General features: G+C 43.4%; 1 protein-coding gene across 2 annotated transcripts in view; it reads right to left on the bottom strand.

Moving 5' to 3' along the window:
- LOC134911241 (neuronal acetylcholine receptor subunit alpha-7-like) overlaps positions 1 to 12,813 on the bottom strand; it is a 416,671-nt gene that overhangs the window by 315,262 nt on the left and 88,596 nt on the right. The gene's annotated exons all lie outside the window — the stretch shown is intronic.

The raw sequence follows: 12,813 nt of genomic DNA, 5'->3' as shown, positions 1-12,813 counted from the left end.
ACAAGCAGATTGATGTGTAGATTAATTTGATACTTGTTGTGAAGTTGTGGGACATTGCAGCGGATAGATATGATTATATGTATAAAAGCTAAGATCATTTTGTTAGAACAATGAATGATCAAGCCAACCCTTTTGCCAGATTTCAGGGCTGAACCTGATCAGCATATACAAAGCAAGAGAGACCCCTCCCCCAGGAACTAGGAAAAACAGGAAAGTTGTTGCTGGCTAGAGAGAGAGGTGTTCAGTTGCTTGTGGCCTCAGAGAACAGATGTAATGTAGCTACACTCAGAACAAAGCTCTCAGAAGCATGGCTGGATCATCACCAGGCACCTTACAAAGGCTAAGTATCATAATATCAATATCTCATGGCTGATTGGCATAGAATAGTTTTAAATATGTGTTTGAGGTAGAGTAGTTGTGAAGTGATTGGTATAGAGTGGTTGGTTTGGAGATGCAAATGGCTTAAGGTTAATGAGGCTTGCGCAGCTGTGTGATTGTTGGGTGTTTGTGATAATACTCTATGAAATCTGTAATGAATTGGAACAGTAGACAATCTGTAGCATAGCATTCCTGGTATACATTTATGGTTGGTGATAAACAACAGATTATAGTAGTTTTACATGATGCATCTTGCTGAAGGTTTGAAGTTAAAGCATACTTCCTTTTGTTACTGTAGTCATGTGCTTGTAGCAATGGCAGGCTGGGATGTGTGGTTACATTGTGATCTGGTGATTCATATAACATGGACTGTATGCAATAAGATGGTTCTAGGAAGTTGGATTGGAATGTGGAATAAGATTAGTTGGTTTGAGTAAAATGGCTGCTGCTGGGTGTTTTCCCCTCCCCCTTTCAGCCATGTGGTGCAGTCTTTGGAATCATGGGAGTTTTCCCAAAATGGAGTCTAGCTTCTGTCCCATGCGGTATTGTAGGGTTGTGTATATAGGGACAGCCAGTATGGGTAAGCTCAAGTATTTTCTCCACAAAGATTCTCAGCATTGACTAACTGCGCAGCGATTGTTCCTCACATGTGTAAGCTTCTCTGCAACCATATTGTCATATTGTTATTGTTAGCCATTCTCTCTCCCCCTCTCTCTCCCCTCCCCCTTAAACGTAATTGTGTCTTTATTGTATTTTATGTGTAGTAACTTGGTTAGATATTCTATGTTATTTTGGTAGTGTATAGCTTGTATTGTATTATTCTTTTTGAACGTTCATTCTCTCACTAAAGGCGTTAGAACCTTAGACCGGTATTTGATTGGTTATTATAAATGCATAAAGGTTTCTCAGAGCGTCATAGTCGCACATACAGCTTTTAAGCTAACAAGGTTACACTGCATTACATCTACACATTGTCACTGCACAAATGTTTACAGTATAAGTACATTCCTTAAGGTATAGTTAAGGGAGTACCCTTGCGGTACTTTTTGCGCCAATTGCGTACTGTGTTCTTTAACCTTTAACGTGTTTTTAATAGGACAAATATATTCAGCTCTGTCAAGTGGGGTCTCCTCCGGTCTTCACATATCTGCACTAGGTAACTTTAGCAGACATTATCGATCAGCAAAAGGCGGGAAGGTGCTATCCCTCGCAGTGCTGACCAGATAAGCGCCTGCTTCACTTGGTAAGGAGTGCTGAGGGAATTCGGGAACTGGAAGGTAAGAACAGTACGTTATTGTCTTTGAAAATCTGTTTTTTTATTTCTATTTGGTGCCAACTGCACACGCAGATTGGATGGTTTATCTGTTTAAGTAGGTTTAAAAGTACATTTAAAAGTTGCTGCATAGCCTTGATATAGTTTTTTTTTTAAAAACTCAGGCCTAGAATAACTTTAGGAGTTTGAATGATGACTTTCTTTGTGACAAGAAGCAGCATGGTCTGTCCACCATTTTGTGTGGACCTCATGGAGGTGAAAGGGGGAGGAGCAGCGACCATTTTGGGAAGGTCAAATTTTTTTTTCCCTAAGCGGCTGATTTTCAGTTGACTCAGGAAATAATCAGCCATCCATTGTCAAAAAGAAATCATCATTTAATGAGTTTTTTTTTTAATGAATTTATTTAATCTATATCATGGTCAATCATGAGTGGTTCAGATAGAGGTTGATATAAGTTAATAGTGGAATGAGTATTTGATTTAAGAACGATACACAGATAAAACAAAGTTTTTTGTTTTTTTTTCTTTTGGTTTCCTTACCACCCTACTATGCTTGGTGCAGGATGGCCATTGAAATGCAAATGAACCTGTGTGACTGGTTTTGTTCCCTAGCAGTGTTGAAATAAATCGCCTTTACAGAGTTACTGTAGTTAAAAAGCAATTCATATGCAAATTAGAAGCACTGAATAAGGTCAAAATATCTATATGCATGTGCTTACATCAATGTATGTTATTAGATTAAATTTAGAATTGCATGTTCATTTGTGTAATCTTCACATCTCACTTTCCTGGTTGCCATTTCATAATTGATAACGTGCTGAGAAAGATTTGTTGCTATTGGTACTTAAAGAGTAAAAATGATACATTAAGGGGTAATTTGTAAAACACACACACAGCTTTGCCTGAGATACAAGGAGAGACCTGTGTGGTGCTCGGTAGATGATTACAGTTAAAGATCATCTACATTGATAAACGTGCTAATTGTATTTTTGTGGCAAGCGTACACGTGTCTCTAACAAAAGGGTCGACGCAACGGAGCGTCTGGGTACGCCCACCGAAACTCAAATCACACAATAGCATTGTTTTAGTGGGGGCGGTATAGTATAGCCACGCGATAATAGCACACATTTGTTCAGTTTCCAAAATTTAGTTTAAATACCTTACTTTACTGTAATGCCTCTGGGGAGAGCTATCAGATTACGGGAAATGATTTTTCTGATCAGAAAACTATAGAATGTTAGTGTGGGTTGAAAACGGTATGAGTGTATTGAACTCCTCTTGGTGAAGTCTTGGTGAAATCTTGGTGAAGTAAATCTTGGTGAATCACGGTCTAGGTGAATACGTGATGACCACGGTCTAGGTGAAAACGTGCGTGCACGGTCTTGGTGAAAACGTGCGACGGAGTGTGATAAAGTTTTCGTGGTATTACGCTCCGGCTGTTTTGGAGCACAGTAGGGAGACTCCAATGATCCTACCATTTATGGGCAACAAGTGTCTATAAGTGGTACGATTGGACCGCACGGTTGTATGTGTGACCAATAACGCAACGTGATATGAGGTAGTATATCCATGCGTAAATCTTGCCCTCATACGTGTTGTAGGGAGCACATGCAAGCGTGATTTGTGTAAAGAAGGGAATTTTCACTGGTCTCTCAGGAAAATCTCTAGAGATAGGGCCTGTAACGGTTACACGTGTCTGCTAAAAGGGGCGGATTCGTTGTACTCGGAGCAGAAGAAGCTGGTGGAAGAGCTTGGGTAACTTCCACCGTAGACGTCTGTGTTTGGTGCATTTTAGGAAGTTTTTCTGTGTTAAAGAGGTCCACAATGGAAGCCAAGTGCACAACACAGGGACGTTCAGCAGTCAGAGTTCAGGCTGCAGAGATTTTCAAGCCCCGGGGGTCGGCCCGGTTAGTAATGTGGGGAAGATATGGTCCCCACACTGAGACCTTTTGTGATGAATGGACACGAATGACTGTGGGGGATAAAGCACCATTTCCTGGGATAGGTAGTTTTGACTCAGAGGTACTGCATAATTTAAGGCGAAGGATCTGTCTCATAAAATCCTGGAAGCAACGAATTAGACATTATGATTGTTTACAGTTATGGCAACAGGAAAGTGAAATGCAAAGAAATTTAACTTACATATCTGACCCTCATCTTGGGAAGAGAGACATGGCAATGGAGAGGATTATGGTTGCAGAGAAATGGCACAATGTTGTACGATAAAAATGCACTTAGTAACTGTATTAAGAATGAAAGTAACAAATGTAATAATGTTTATAAAAATCACAAATGTTAACCTGTGCAAGTCGCACCCCATGTTAAACTTCCCTCAGGATTACCAGCAAGAAAGTGAGCCCAGCCCGATGTCGGCACCCCTTCCAGCAGCCATCACACAAGACATCCAGGTGGACGCGACCAAATCGGTAAAGGCAATAATCAAACCCCCTAACGGAGGGTCAGGTGAGGTCGTGTCCACAGGTACGTACAATGTTTTATATCACGCACAAACAAATGTACCCCATATTGTAAGACCAACACAAGGTGATGTAATTGAATTTAGTCCTGTCAGGGTGATCACAGTCCCCAATGGGAAGACTGACGATCAGGGAATCATTCCCGTCAAGGACAGTGCAATGCGCCATCCCTGGTCCCGGACAGAATTGAGATCAATCATGTCTGATTTCCCAGATCCTAGGAAAGATCTAAGTGTATGATCAAAGATTCACAGAAGGTATATCAACTCCCTAGACAACGACATAATCATGGTATCCAAGGAATCAGGGAGGTACAGGGAAAGCGGTTGATGGTGATGAGCATCCAAGCGTTTGAGGAGGCATCAAATCAACCAAGACCCCACTTCACTGACACTTGGAGGAAGCCCAGGGTTTGTGATCTGTGCAAAAGAGAAGGGCATTATGCCAGTAACTGCAACAGCAAACATAAAGTCAGACCCCCTAGACATGAATATGAGCATGAATATGACACACCAAATTATAAAAGGTGATCATTAGGACTGATGGTAAGCCTGAGGTAACAGTTAATAAATTGGGAGGTCATTCCCTGAAGACACAGGAATGACCGGGTGAAACGTTGTAAATGTATCTGTGAAATGTTTCTTTTCTCTCCCCATCTCTGACGATTATTGATAGGACTCAAACATTGCATATCTGCTTGGTCTTTGCAGAAGTCTACCAAACCCCAGCATGACCTATCCGCATCAATGTATCCTGGCCAGATACAGAGGGTGGAGTATGGAGGTGCTGGTGGGAGGGACTGCGCAAGGAAACCATTGGACATGTAGATATGACAGCCTGATGATCTGACAATGTTTTAAAATGTTTGAAAAATGTTTTTTTTCCTGTTGTTGTTTATTGATGTGTTATGTTATATATATATATATATATATATATATATATATATATATGAATTGTTCTCTCTCTCATTTGTTTTTTTTTTTTTTTCTCTCTTCTCACTCATGTTTTCATGTTTTAAAGATGGTATGTCACACATCAGTTAGACAAATGGTAATGCAAGATTTTTGCTCCTTACAGAAAGATCGCTGGTTGGGAAGGAATATTGCATCACCAGAATGTTCGTTTGGAAGACTGAGAGACAGCACCTTTGAGATGACAGCAGAACAAGAAGAACAACAAGACTAGAGAACTTATTATCGTAACAAGTTTCTCTCCCCCTCAAACTGTTTTCCTGTACCCCCATTACAAATTTCTCCTTTTCTCCTCCTGTAAGATGGACTCGCCTCAAGAGACTGTGATATGGATTTTCATGTTGACCCTGATGTTGACCAGAGCAGTCTGTTTCGGTGAGAGTACCAGTGAGGTCGAGAAAGGATCCAGAATGGGTTTCTGATGACTGAGACGGAGGTGTAAATTTCCAATAGCAACACAATCACCAAGCAAAGGCGAGTACCGGAAACGATCTAGCAGCCATGTTATTTGTAAACATTGTGAAGGATTGTTAGCTGAAAAAAAGAACTGTATCTGTAGACTCTGTGACAGTGTAGTAGAGGATGGGTGCATCAAGAAATGTCAGTCCAGTTTTAATATCCACATGGACCGGCATCCATTGAGTGACTATCACTCCTTAGTGGGTAAAGTGTTAAATCAGACAGATTGTTGGGTATGCTTTCAAGTACCTCAAGGCCATAGCAAATCAGGCTTAGTACCATTCCCTTTAACGGTAGGGGAGATACTTGAGTTAAGTGGTGGGAGGCCGGTGGACAGGAGGTTTAATATCTCCAGTCCTCCTAGTTTGAAGCTCCACCAATATCATGTGGATAGATCCCTAGTATGTTTTAACATTTCCAATCCCCGAAAGCCGGGAAATTGGGAAGTGTCATGGAATAACAAAACCAGGACCTTTTCACATAGGGCAGATAGAATGCCTACAGATACAGAGCTTATACGCCACATAGCCAGTAGAGAAAAATCTTTCCGATATAGGTATACCCTAGGAAGTAGGATTACGAGAGTTGGAGAAGTATCACCAGGATACAGTGCACAGATCGTACAAACTGATAGGTGTACTAAACAGATGGGAGAATTAGGGTTAGGAGAGTTCACATGGAAAATGTGTAACATGGTAATGACATACTCGGTTCCCATATGTTCTCCCCGATGATGCATAATTCATATGCGGGAGAAAGGCGTATGAGCGGCTCGCCCCAAACTCAGAAGGATTGTGTTATATTGGAAAAGTATTGCCAGAAGTAATGACTGTATCGCATACCAAAATGAAAGATATACACCGTGGTGCCCAAGCTCCTTATACTAACACTCATTACGAGCACGTAGTTAAAAGGCAACTGACAGAAAGGACAGAGCATTCGGCCTCTGACATGATCCACGAATCCACCGGGATTCAGGTTCTACTCGCATTAGATTTCACTCGCACCGCTAGAGGAGTGCTGAATTATAGATATATATATATATGCGCTTGCAAATTTGTTAGACAATATCACTGAAATGTATGACGACACTTTTAGGTATACTGGAAGGGGACTTCAAGCTTATAAAACAGAACTGGTACAGCATAGAATGGTTCTCAATTATCTCACAGCAGTGACAGGTGGATATTGTGTCACACTGGCAACGCAGTACGGCGTGAAATGCTGCACATATATTACGAATAGCACCGAGGACCCGGTCGAGGTCATAGACCAAAAGATGGACGATATTCTCCAATTAAAGTGGGAATTTCGCAGGAGACACAATCTCACCCTTGCTGCTGTGGGTAATGAGCTGACTGGTTGGGTGTCATGGTTGAACCCGCGAAATTGGTTCTCTGGTTTAGGAGAATGGGCTCAAGGAGTCATAATGGATGTTGGGAAGTTTCTTCTATGTATCTTAGGTGTTGTCATATCGATTGGCTTGATATTTAGATGCGGTCAGGCTTTAATGAAGTGCAAACGTAGTACCAGGGTAATGAGTCTAAGGAGTGAGGAAACTGTAATTCCAATGGATTTGATTTATGACCCAACGGTAGAGACAATGATGTGATGAAAATGCGATTATACGGTCCGTTTCTTTCACCTGTTTTTCCGTTTTCTCCAAGGTAAAAAGACCCACTTGGACGAGGAATTTGACGAGCCTGTATACAGACAACTGATGGATTAAAGAAGAAGTTTTGACAACCTTATACACAGATAATTGATGAACTATGCCATAGACCCCCAGTTTCCCTAGAAATTTTAAATTTACGCTAGCCCAACACTTTTGTAAGTCTATGGACATTGACAAAGCTTTTGCTCGCACTCGTTGGCAAAAGCCCAAAGAAGACTGCATTCAACAGATACCAGACAAGACTTCAGCCGACAAATGTTCATTAACCTGACATAGAATACCACTGCATTTACCATAATTGTTCTTTATCTTCATTTCTACAACCTTCAGGTAATGACACACATAGTCGATAGGGAATACAGGCACAGATATCAGCAATCACATATTCCCCCATTCATGTATCATCAACTAAAATGTGCTCCCCCATTTTGTTGCAACCAAAATCCGAAAAGAGCTCGGTAAAGTTTGACAGCCCATCCACAGACCCGTACCGCGGGATAAGAAGGAATTCAAATGTATACTTCGCAATACCTCGAAGCTTGATTTAAAACACGTACGGCACGATGACACATGACCCCCCAAACATGGATTCATACACACATGCTTCTGCTATCTCACTAGGTCATACCCTTTTCCCACCTTCTTCTCTCCTCCCTTACCCAATCATAGAAATGTATTTACATATGACATATATTTTTCTCTTTTTGAAATGTTTTAGGAAGTGGCAGTTATTGGTGACTGCCAAAGGGTGGACTGTCAAAGTCAAAAATATTACATAGAGAGAACATACAAACTGCACACAATTAAGTCGCTATACTTGCAAATATGCGCAGCGAGCACAGAAATATATAGTAACACACGCATTTACATGGACATGGCACAGAGATGGATTCGACACTTATTTCATACAGTACATAATTATAATAATATCAAGCACCAGACATCATGGAGATTTAAAATTAGCTAATTAATTAATGTCATGAATGTGTATTATTTGAACCGAACCAGATACGCCCGTCATGTTTGATATTGAAACAAGCAGATTGATGTGTAGATTAATTTGATACTTGTTGTGAAGTTGTGGGACATTGCAGCGGATAGATATGATTATATGTATAAAAGCTAAGATCATTTTGTTAGAACAATGAATGATCAAGCCAACCCTTTTGCCAGATTTCAGGGCTGAACCTGATCAGCATATACAAAGCAAGAGAGACCCCTCCCCCAGGAACTAGGAAAAACAGGAAAGTTGTTGCTGGCTAGAGAGAGAGGTGTTCAGTTGCTTGTGGCCTCAGAGAACAGATGTAATGTAGCTACACTCAGAACAAAGCTCTCAGAAGCATGGCTGGATCATCACCAGGCACCTTACAAAGGCTAAGTATCATAATCTCAATATCTCATGGCTGATTGGCATAGAATAGTTTTAAATATGTGTTTGAGGTAGAGTAGTTGTGAAGTGATTGGTATAGAGTGGTTGGTTTGGAGATGCAAATGGCTTAAGGTTAATGAGGCTTGCGCAGCTGTGTGATTGTTGGGTGTTTGTGATAATACTCTATGAAATCTGTAATGAATTGGAACAGTAGACAATCTGTAGCATAGCATTCCTGGTATACATTTATGGTTGGTGATAAACAACAGATTATAGTAGTTTTACATGATGCATCTTGCTGAAGGTTTGAAGTTAAAGCATACTTCCTTTTGTTACTGTAGTCATGTGCTTGTAGCAATGGCAGGCTGGGATGTGTGGTTACATTGTGATCTGGTGATTCATATAACATGGACTGTATGCAATAAGATGGTTCTAGGAAGTTGGATTGGAATGTGGAATAAGATTAGTTGGTTTGAGTAAAATGGCTGCTGCTGGGTGTTTTCCCCTCCCCCTTTCAGCCATGTGGTGCAGTCTTTGGAATCATGGGAGTTTTCCCAAAATGGAGTCTAGCTTCTGTCCCATGCGGTATTGTAGGGTTGTGTATATAGGGACAGCCAGTATGGGTAAGCTCAAGTATTTTCTCCACAAAGATTCTCAGCATTGACTAACTGCGCAGCGATTGTTCCTCACATGTGTAAGCTTCTCTGCAACCATATTGTCATATTGTTATTGTTAGCCATTCTCTCTCCCCCTCTCTCTCCCCTCCCCCTTAAACGTAATTGTGTCTTTATTGTATTTTATGTGTAGTAACTTGGTTAGATATTCTATGTTATTTTGGTAGTGTATAGCTTGTATTGTATTATTCTTTTTGAACGTTCATTCTCTCACTAAAGGCGTTAGAACCTTAGACCGGTATTTGATTGGTTATTATAAATGCATAAAGGTTTCTCAGAGCGTCATAGTCGCACATACAGCTTTTAAGCTAACAAGGTTACACTGCATTACATCTACACATTGTCACTGCACAAATGTTTACAGTATAAGTACATTCCTTAAGGTATAGTTAAGGGAGTACCCTTGCGGTACTTTTTGCGCCAATTGCGTACTGTGTTCTTTAACCTTTAACGTGTTTTTAATAGGACAAATATATTCAGCTTTGTCACCACACAGCCCCCTTCCTCTCAGTTCACACTGCGTGCTAACAGCCCCCTACTCACAGAACACACAGCCTCCACACAGCCCCCTTCCTCTCAGTACACACTTCCTCCTTACAGCCCCCTACTCACAGATCATGCTGCCTCCACACAGCCCCCTTCCTCTCAGTACACACTGCCTCCTTACAGCCCCCTACTCACAGAGCAAACAGCCTCCACACAGCCCCCTTCCTCTCAGTACACACTTCCTCCTTACAGCCCCCTACTCACAGATCATGCTGCCTCCACACAGCCCCCTTCCTCTCATTACACACTGCCTCCTTACAGCCCCCTACTCAAAGAACACACAGCCTCCACACAGCCCCCTTCCTCTCAGTTCACACTGCCTCCTTACAGCCCCCTACTCACAGAACACACAGCCTCCACACAGCCCCCTTCCTCTCAGTTCACACTGCCTCCTTACAGCCCCCTACTCACAGATCATGCTGCCTCCACACAGCCCCCTTCCTCTCAGTACACACTGCCTCCTTACAGCCCCCTACTCACAGAACACACAGCCTCCACACAGCCCCCTTCCTCTCAGTACACACTGCCTCCTTACAGCCCCCTACTCACAGATCATGCTGCCTCCACACAGCCCCCTTCCTCTCAGTTCACACTGCCTCCTTACTTCCTCTCAGTTCACACTGCCTCCTTACAGCCCCCTACTCACAGAACACACAGCCTCCACACAGCCCCCTTCCTCTCAGTACACACTGCCTCCTTACAGCCCCCTTCTCACAGATCATGCTGCCTCCACACAGCCCCCTTCCTCTCAGTTCACACTGCCTCCTTACTTCCTCTCAGTTCACACTGCCTCCTTACAGCCCCCTACTCACAGAACACACAGCCTCCACACAGCCCCCTTCCTCTCAGTTCACACTGCCTCCTTACAGCCCCCTACTCACAGAACACACAGCCTCCACACAGCCCCCTTCCTCTCAGTACACACTGCCTCCTTACAGCCCCCTCCTCGCAGATCATGCTGCCTCCACACAGCCCCCTTCCTCTCAGTTCACACTGCCTCCTTACAGCCCCCTACTCACAGAACACACAGCCTCCACACAGCCCCCTTCCTCTCAGTACACACTGCCTCCTTACAGCCCCCTCCTCACAGATCATGCTGCCTCCACACAGCCCCCTTCCTCTCAGTACACACTGCCTCCTTACAGCCCCCTCCTCAAAGATCATGCTGCCTCCACACAGCCCCCTTTCTCTCAGTACACACTGCCTCCTTACAGCCCCCTCCTTACAGATCATGCTGCCTCCACACAGCCCCCTTCCTCTCAGTACACACTTCCTCTTTACAGCCCCCTGCTCACAGATCATGCTGCCTCCACACAGCCCCCTTCCTCTCAGTACACACTGCCTCCTTACAGCCCCCACCTCACAGATCATGCTGCCTCCACACAGCCCCCTTCCTCTCAGTACACACTGCCTCCTTACAGCCCCCACTCACAGATCATGCTGCCTCCACACAGCCCCCTTCCTCTCAGTTCACACTGCGTGCTTACAGCCCCCTACTCACAGAACACACAGCCTCCACACAGCCCCCTTCCTCTCAGTACACACTGCCTCCTTACAGCCCCCTCCTCACAGATCACACAGCCTCCACACAGCCCCCTTCCTCTCAGTACACACTGCCTCCTTACAGCCCCCTACTCACAGAACAAACTGCCTCCTCAGTGTGCCACAGAGTACTACATAGCACACGGGGGCACATGTTAACACATGGCACAATGGGGCACAGGGAAACATATGACATAGCATAAATCATAGCACAGGGGGGTACAGGATACGCATGGCACAGGGGAGCACAGGGTAACACATGGCACAGGGGGCACAAGATAACACTTGACACAGGGTAACACATAGCACTGGGTAACAAATGGCACAGGAGAGCACAGGGTAACACACTGCACAGAAGGGTACAAGGTAACACATGGTACAAGGGAGCACAGGGTAACACATAGCACATGGCTCAAGGTAACACATGGCACAGGGGGGAATAGGGTAACACATGGTCAGAGCCGTAACTAGACATTTTGGTGCCCTGTGCCAGAAAGATAATTGGTGCTCCCCCACCTTCCCCTCCCCCTCCATCCACACATAAAATAGGGCTAGAGCCTGTTCCTATGCGCTGTGGGCTGAGCACACAGCCCTACAGCAGAGGAACAATTGACAGGAGCCTCCCAACTGACACCCCCCCACGCAGGCCACTGCGGCCCGTGGGTGGGACACCGGGACAGTCTCAAAAAACAGAGCTGCCCCACAAAAATCGAGACATTTGTATATATATATATTAGTATATATAAATACACACACACACACACACACACACACACACACACACACACACACACACACACACACACACACAGTGGAAGATGATTAATTCAGCCTGTGAGATAGAGAGCTATATTTCCCTATAAAATATATGTGGTGATTTAGTCTAGAAATCCCTTTCACTTATATTTCCCCTTTACCTATATCTTGAGGCACTCTGTACCACATTGCCTTATACTTCATCTTCTACAGTAGTCTCAATAGAAATTCATGTAAATCCAGTTATAATTGATGTATAAAATGCATATGTAAGATAGCTGTAACTTGGTAGATTTGCAGCTGGTTACTGTGACATTACACACCTAGCCTGTGACATCACTAGCCTGGGACATCACAATACTTCATCCTATTACATTCTATCTACAGCTGCTGAAGTTTCTAGTCACCATGCAGGAAGACAGGTAGGAGGAGGTGAGTCCTACATAGCAGGGTATGATAGAGAGGGGTAAGGAAGACAGAGTGCAGTGTAGTCCACTGAAAGGCAAGACAAGATAGAACAGGGAATATAGGTACAAGGACACATAATTAGGAGAAGATCAGGAAGGAATGCGTTACAGAAATAAAGAGGGCAGTATGGAGGATAAGCACACATACAGGGGATGCAGATAAGTCTCTATGAGGCAGGATCTTGCTTTGGGATTAAAGTAAATAAAATAGATAAATGGCAAATTGA

The sequence above is a fragment of the Pseudophryne corroboree genome, chromosome 1 (genome assembly GCF_028390025.1).
Source record: "Pseudophryne corroboree isolate aPseCor3 chromosome 1, aPseCor3.hap2, whole genome shotgun sequence".
Classification (NCBI taxonomy): Eukaryota; Metazoa; Chordata; class Amphibia; order Anura; family Myobatrachidae; genus Pseudophryne; species Pseudophryne corroboree.
The sequence above is the reverse complement of the archived record's forward strand: the minus strand, read 5'-3'. Positions and strand labels throughout refer to the sequence as shown.